Source organism: Miscanthus floridulus, chromosome 7 (genome assembly GCF_019320115.1).
Source record: "Miscanthus floridulus cultivar M001 chromosome 7, ASM1932011v1, whole genome shotgun sequence".
In the NCBI taxonomy this organism is placed as follows: domain Eukaryota; kingdom Viridiplantae; phylum Streptophyta; class Magnoliopsida; order Poales; family Poaceae; genus Miscanthus; species Miscanthus floridulus.
Genome location: NC_089586.1, coordinates 12,020,339 through 12,028,703, shown reverse-complemented (window position 1 = coordinate 12,028,703; position 8,365 = coordinate 12,020,339). Strand labels below are relative to the sequence as shown.

General features: G+C 43.7%; 1 pseudogene; it reads right to left on the bottom strand.

Annotated features, from left to right (window-relative positions):
• Positions 1-601: 601 nt before the first annotated feature.
• On the bottom strand, positions 602-7,788 carry LOC136465074 (calcium-binding protein KIC-like; annotated as a pseudogene).
• Positions 7,789-8,365: the final 577 nt, after the last annotated feature.

The following is an 8,365-nucleotide window of genomic DNA, read 5'->3' as shown; positions in this document are numbered from 1 at the left end:
TGGTAATGTGCGGAAGTTCCGGACTTTGTAGAGGAAGTGTGTTTGGGTACCATATTTGTAGCCAACTTTTGCCGCTTTGCTATATTGAGACCTCGAGCAAAGTTGTAACCTTCAAAATTCAAATCCTAAATTCTAGTAAAGATATCTCAGATCGAAGTTCATCATTTCCAGTGTAGTAATTTACTTAACATGCTAACTCTTGGAATGTTTGTTATGCTGATAAAATTCCAAGTTGCTTCCAATTCTTTAATTTGAACGCATTACAAAGCATGCTCAAATTTTCCAACCTATGCCGACGCTATTTGGCTAGAGTCCTTGTTAGTACAACAAAAATCTATTTCTTTTTTTTTCATTCCGCGACAAATAGTCAACAGAAAGTGTAAATGCTCTGATGATTCCACGCTCACACTGTCACTGTTTGGACAGGAAATTAGTTACTCCAGGTCTGGAGGCCTGATCGAGCACCAACATTCGAAACCCCAATTTGCAGGAATACACATAATTCGCATAGTTATTACCTTATTATTATTACCACAGGAAGTACGTAGTAATCGAAGAAGAGTCACCACCGTAATCCATACAGCAATAACCAACCAACACGACGAGTGGTAATTTTAATTACAAAACAAGGTAATTAAGCACGAAAAGGTCACAGTAATCACGGCACAGACTAATACACGTGCGTGGACCAAGACCAATGCATCGATCAAACCGACGAGCGGCAGTAGCATCAGGAGCACCACCAGCAGTGCCTGCGGCGGCGGCAGCGGCGTGGTCTTGGCCACCGGCGCCACCATCACCGTCATCCGCAGCAGCATCCATGTCCATGCCATCGCCATCCATCATCCGCAGCTCGTCGGCGATAGCATCAGCGAGCCAGGCCTCGGCGTCGGCCATGATCCCAGGGCTGAGCCGCACCATGAGAACGCAGAACTCGGCCTCGCTGAGCGCGCCGTCCCCGTCCACGTCTCCCTCCAGCACCATGGCGTCCGCCTCGGCGGGCGCCATCCCGGCCACGCCCAGCGCAGCGGCGCAGGCTCTCGGGCGTGATTGTTGGATATAATATGGGCTTGGCCCATATAATATTTAATAATTAAATAAAACTCTATAGTGCGTAACATTAATTGTTGTATGGTTTAATACCATACGGGATTTTGACTGAACGCTGACTCAGCTTATATGGTTGGAAATTATTCATCTAAATTGAGAAGCTGAGAAAAAGATAAAGGCGTGCCACACGCGCGCGCGCCGACGCCACCGGCCGGGCCGTGGCTAAGGGCGGGCGGGCGTGGCCAGTCTTTTGTCACTTAAATCCACATTATCACGGGAGTTTCGCTAATCGATGGTGGAGGCGAACTAACTGCGTCAATTACCGTCCCTTCCGCTTTCGCTTCCCGTCTCCTGGGATTCTCCGTTGCCTTCGTCTTCTCTTCCCTGTCAGCAGCCATATATCCTGTCTTCTGTCAGTCTAGACCCCGTCTTCCGTAACCACTCCCGAGAGAACCACAGATCAGCAGCCTTCTGATTTTCCCGTCTCGTACATCTGCGCGCACGGAGGAGCGGGAGAGCAGGTGCCTCCGGAACCCTCGTCCGCTTGAGAATCCTGCACGGGGTGAGCGGCGATTAGGTTTTTGGGGAGCGATCCGCGACTGCTCGTCCATTTTCTTCCTGGAGATCGCTCTTGGATCCGTCCTCTCCCTGGAACGTCAAGACGTCTTCTTCCTGGTGATCCATTCGTGGGACTGCACTGTGAATATCTTCCTGCATCGACGGTGGTCCGCGACTTCGAGCAACGCACTATATCGACTAGTGCGAATGGAGCCTCCGATGCCCTCGGCATGGGACCCTCCGCTGGGTACAGTCTAATCTCTGTGATTACTGCATTTTGTATTTTTACTGTATCAATCAGTATGTCATCTATGCATGCTATAGCGTTCATAAAAAATATACACATACACATATATGCTGTCACAAACCTGCTGTTGTTATATTTCTGGATTAAACTGATAATGAAAATACCTAAATTCCTAACAATCCAAAAACCTAATAATAGGCAATTTTTGTCAGTGGATTTGCTACCGCTTTGAAGCTGAATAATTTTGATGGCAAGAATTTTATGATATGGCGTGCAAAGATGGTATTGTGGTTGACTGCGATGAACTACTATCACGCCGCACAGGAGAAGCCTGAACAGTTTACTTCTAAGGAGGAGCGAAAGTTCTTGGCTGTCGATAATCTGTTTCGAGGCGCCGTGATTAGTGCACTTCATCCTAAGTATGAGAAAAACTACATATCTTGCACATCAGGCAAAGAATTATGGGATGCTCTTGAGACAAAGTTTGGGGTTTCTGATGCTGGTAGTGAGCTGTACCTTATGGAGCAGCTGTATGACTATAAAATGGTTGAAAACCGTTCTGTGGTCGAACAGGCTCATGAGATACATGTGCTGGCAAAGGAACTAGAACATTTCCCATGTTTGTTGCTCGATAAATTTGTAGTCGGCGGTATAATCGCTAAGTTGCCACCTTCTTGAAGGGATTTTGCTACTTCTCTAAAACACAAGAGACAAGAGTTTAGCGTGGCTGAGCTTATTGGATCTCTTGATATTGAGGAGAGGGCGAGAGCAAAAGACAACCGTGGAAAAAGAGTTGAGTCTTCCGATGTCAATATGGTGCAGAAGAAAAACTCATTTGCATCTCGTAATAAAAAGAAGAAGAACATGCAAGAGAACAACAATGCAAAGCCTAAGCAGACCGCACAGTTTAAGAAGAAAACAACAAGAAAGGTGGAGGATGCTTTGTTTGCGGGAGTGATGAGCATTGGGCAAGTACGTGCCCAGACCGCAAATACAAGTAAGAAAAGAAATCAGCAAATGTGGTTATTAGCGAGACTAGAGGAGGAACATCTGGGTATGGTAATTCTTTACCCTTTGTTCTTTCAGTTTGTCTTTCACCTGAGTGGTGGATGGACAATGGTGCTAATATTCATGTATGTGCTGATGTTTCTTTGTTTATTTCCTATCAGGCTAATAGGAGTGGAGCCTTGCTGATAGGAAACGATTCGCATGCACGTGTTCTTGGTGCTGGTACAGTCGTTCTGAAGTTTACTTTGGGAAAGACGGTGCTATTAAGGAACGTGCAGCATGTCTCCTCCATCAAGAAGAATCTTGTTAGCGCTTCTTAGATGTGTCGCGATGGCTTTAAAATTATGCTTGAGTCCAATAAATATGTTGTGTCGAGACATGGAACATCTGTTGGAAAAGGTTATGATTGCGGAGGCTTGTTCCGCTTGTCTTTACTTGATGATGTGTGTAATAAAGTAGTGAACAATGTTATTATTTCGGATGAGTCGAATATATGGCATTCACGACTTTGTCATATTAATTTTGGCTGTCTCACGTGGCTTGCAAATCTGAATTTAATCCCGAAATTTAACTTAGTCAAAGATTCTAAGTGCCAGGTGTGTGTGCAATCAAAGCAACCGCGTAAGCCTCACAAGGCTGCTGAGGCGCGGAACTTGGCACCATTAGAACTTGTTCATTCTGATTTATGCGAAATGAATGGCGAATTGACTAAAGGTGGTAGACGATACTTCATGACATTTATAGATGATTGCACTAGATTTTGCTACGTGTATTTATTAAAAACAAAAGATGAAGCGTTGCATTATTTTAAGGTCTATAAACTGAGGTAGAAAATCAACTTGAGAAGAAAATCAAGCGTTTGTGGTCCGATCGTGGGGGAGAATATTTCTCAAATGAATTTTTTGAGTTTTGCGTGGTGCATGGAATTATTCATGAGAGGACGCCACCATACTCACCACAGTCCAATGAGATTGCAGAGAGAAAGAACCGCACTCTAACTGATTTGGTTAATGCCATGTTGGAGACTACGGAACTATCTAAGGAATGGTGGGGTGAGGCTATTTTGACATCATGTCATGTCCTGAATAGAGTGCCCACAAAGAACAAAGAAATCACATCATTCGAGGAATGGGAGAAGAAGAGATTAAATCTCTCTTACCTGCGAACTTGGGGTTGTTTGGCAAAAGTGAATGTGCCAATAAACAAAAAGCGAAAGCTTGGACCAAAGACTGTTGATGGTGTCTTTCTTGATTATGCTATTCACAGCGTGGGTTATAGATTTCTAATTATAAACTCTAGTGTTTCTGAGATGGCTGTTGATACAATCATGGAATCTAGAGACGCTATATTTTTTTAGAATGAGTTTCCCATAAAAAATGCACCTAGCACAACTGGTCATGAATTTATAATTCCCCATGAGCATAAAAATTTTACTCCGATAGAACAAATTGAGGAACCCTATGTGCAAAATCTTGAGAATAACACTATAGTCACCAGGAAAAGCAAGAGACAGAGGACTGCAAAGTCTTTTGATGATGACTATATTGTGTACCTTGTGGATAACACACCAACGACCATTGAAGAGGCATATTCCTCTCCCGATGCTGATTTATGGAAAAAAGCAGTATGGAGTGAGATGGATTCTGTTATGTCTAATGGAACTTGGGAAATAGTTGACCGTCCCTATGGGTGCAAGCCTATAGGTTGTAAATGGGTGTTCAAAAAAAAGCTTAGGCCTGATGATACTATTGAGAGGTACAAGGCAAGGCTTGTGGCCAAGGGTTATACTCAAAAGAAAGGTGAGGATTTCTTTGATACTTATTCACCAGTTGCCCGATTGACCACAATTCGAGTTTAGCTTTCCCTGGCAGCCTCTTATGGTCTTATCGTTCATCAAATGGATGTTAAGACAGCTTTCCTAAATAGAGAGTTGGAGGAGGAGATCTATATGGATCAGCCGGATGGGTTTATGGTAAATGGTCAAGAAGGCAAAGTGTGTAAATTATTAAAGTCATTATATGGCCTAAAACAAGCTCCTAAGCAATGGCATGAGAAGTTCGACAGAACTTTAACATCTGCTGGCTTTGTTGTGAATGAAGCTGACAAATATGTGTACTATCGGTATAGTGGGGGTGAAGGAGTCATTTTGTGCTTATATGTTGATGACATACTGATCTTTGGATCTAGCCTCAAAGTGATCGAGGAGGTGAAGGAATTTCTATCTAAAAATTTTGAGATGAAAAATTTGGGAGATGTTGATGTTATTCTTAATATCAAGCTTCTAAGAGAAGGTGATGGTGGGGTAACTCTGTTACAAACCCACTATGTGGAAAAGGTACTGAGTCACTTTGAGTTTAGTGACTATGCACCTGGTGCTACACCTTATGACCCTAGCATGCTATTGAAGAAAAATTAGAGAATAGCAAGGGATCAATTGAGATATTCCTAGATCATTGGTTCGCTCATGTATCTTGCTAGTGCAACAAGGCCAGACATCTCATTTGCAGTATGCAAGCTGAGCCGGTTTGTGTCAAACCCGGGAGATGATCACTGGCGTGCTCTTGAGAGAGTAATGCGCTACCTAAAAGGGATCATGAGCTATGGTATTCGTTATACCGGACATCCGAAAGTGTTGGAAGGCTATTGTGATGCCAACTAGATTTCTGATGCTGATGAGCCTTATGCCACAAGTGGATATGTGTTTTCGCTTGGAGGTGGCGCTGTTTCCTGGAAGTCTTGCAAGCATACTATCTTAACAAAGTCTACAATGGAAGCAGAACTCACAGTATTAGACACTGCTGGATCTGAGGCTGAGTGGCTTTGTGATCTCCTTATGGATTTACCGGTTGTTAAAAAACTCATACCGGCTATTTCTATGAACTGCGATAACCAGACTGTGATTACAAAGGTTAACAGTTCTAAGGACAACATAAAATCCACAAAGCATGTTAAGAGACGACTAAAATCTATCAGAAAATTGAGAAACTCCGGAGTGATAGCGTTGGACTATGTCCACACGTCTAACAATCTGGCAGATCAGTTCACTAAGGATCTATCACGCAACGTGATAAAAAGTGCATCGAGAGAGATGAGTTTGAGGCCCACTTGAAATTTACTATAGTGGTAACCTGTTCTATGTGATCGGAGATCCCGTAAAGTAGAATGGTGAAACAAGCTAGTAGTAAATTGTGAGAAAAGATCCTTAGTAAAACTTATTTTTGATGCATATCTTTCCTTTCTGTAAGGCTGGCTGGCTTTTGCCTTAATGTGTTCCAAATGGCTTGTCAAAGCAAAGATGTTGTCCTACAGAACATATTTTGAGGAACACACCTATATGAGTCAGACTGCTGATCACAGTCTATGAGATTTGGGTGATCTCTAAATACTCATAAAAGGCACTAAAGTATGACATATATGCTTCAAATAGAGGGGATGTCTTTTGCTGCCCAGTATCAACTAAGGACTTTAGTGACATTCACCTCACACAAAACTGTCAATTCAAGGCTTAGTACATTATTCAGTTGTGACTGAGTGAAACTATTGTTTTAGATGGATGTTCAACTTAACAGTCTTTATCAAAACACCGGTATATAAAAGAAATGTGGTTCTAAGACTACTTTGTTACAAACGCTAAAGTTTGGTGGGGATTGTTGGATATAATATGGGCTTGGCCCATATAATATTTAATAATTAAATAAAATTTTATGGTGCGTAACATTAAGTGTTGCATGGTTTAATACCATACGGGGTTTTGACTGAATGTTGACTCAGCTTATATGGTTGAGAAGCTGAGAAAAGGATAAAGGCGTGCCACACGCGCGCGCGCGCCGCCGCCACCGCCGGCCGGGCCGGGCCGTGGGCGTGGCGAGGCAGGCAGGCGTGCGTGGCCAGTCTTTTGCCACTTAAATCCACATTATCACGGGAGTTTCGCTCCTTGATGGTGGAGGCGAACTGACTGCGTCAGTTACCGTCCCTTCCACTTCCGCTTTCCGTCTCCTAGGATTCTCCGCTGCATTCGTTTTCTCTTTCCCGTCAGCAGCCATATATCCTGTCTTCCGTCAGTTCAGACCCCGTCTTCCGTAACCACTCCCGAGAGAACCACAGATCAGCAGCCTTCTGATTTCCCCGTCCCGTATCTCTGCGTGCACTGAGGAGCGGGAGAGCAGGTGCCTCCAGAACCCTCGTCCGCCTGAGAATCCTGCACGGGGTGAGCGACGATTAGATTTTTGGGGAGCGATCTGTGACCGCTCGTCCATCTTCTTCCTGGAGATCGCTCTTGGATCCATCCTCTCCCTGGAACGTCAAGGCGTCTTCTTTCTGGTGATCCGTTCGTAGGACTGCACTGCGAATATCTTCCTGCATCGACTGTGGTCCACGACTTCGAGCAACGCACTATGTCGACTAGTGCGAATGAAGCCTCCGATGCTCTCGGCATGAGACCCTCCGCTGGGTACAGTCTAATCTCTGTGATTACTGTATTTTGTATTCTTACTGTATCAATCAGTATGTCATCTATGCATATTGTAGCGTTCATAAGAAATATACGCATGCACATATATGCTGTCACAAACCTACTGCTGTTATATTTATGGATTAAACTGATAATAAAAATACCTAAATTTCTAACAGTGATGGCACCCCGCGCCGGGTCCGCTAGCAGCCGGAGCCCGTGCGCAGCTCCGCTAGCAGGCCCGCCGTGCCCAGCCGCTCCCCCATCACCGGCAGCAGGTCCTCGTACGCCGCCGGCTCCTCGCTGGCGCCGGCGCGGGGGCGTGGGTTGACATGGGCTGATGGTCGGGCGTGTGTTTTTAACAATGGAAATGGAAAAGGTTTGGACGCGCGCGGGTTGATCCAGTCACTCACATCGTCACCTCCGGCGGCGGCAGACCGGCGGCGTTAGAATTCTCTCTGCTGGACCTACCCATGCAACGCAAGGATTCTATATATTAATTATATATAGTTAGCATAAACAACGAAGTTTTTATCATAGATCTGACCAAGTTTATGTATATATAAATGAATAATGCCAAATAAATCCATGATATTAAATAGGTACTATGAAATTGTTCATGAAATACACTTAGGTAGTGTTTAGTTCCCAAAATTTTGCAAATTTTTTCAAGATTCTTCGTCACATCGAATCTTTGGACGCATGCATGAAGCATTAAATATAAATAAAAAATAAAACTAATTACACAGTTTAGACGAAATTCACGAGACGAATCTTTTAAGCCTAATTAGACTATGATTGGACATTAATTGCCAAATAACAACGAAAGCGCTACAGTACCATTTCCCAAAAAAAAATCGTCAACTAAACAAGGCCTTACCTACAATTATTGCCATAAATATCAACATTTTTTCTATTAGATTTGATTAAATTTGAAATAGTTTGACTTAAAACAAACCCAAAAACCTCAATAATACTCGTAGGACGAGTAGTATATTATATGAACAGTGGCTGGGTACAGGAGAACGATGCTGATGCTGGGCCTGGGCCGG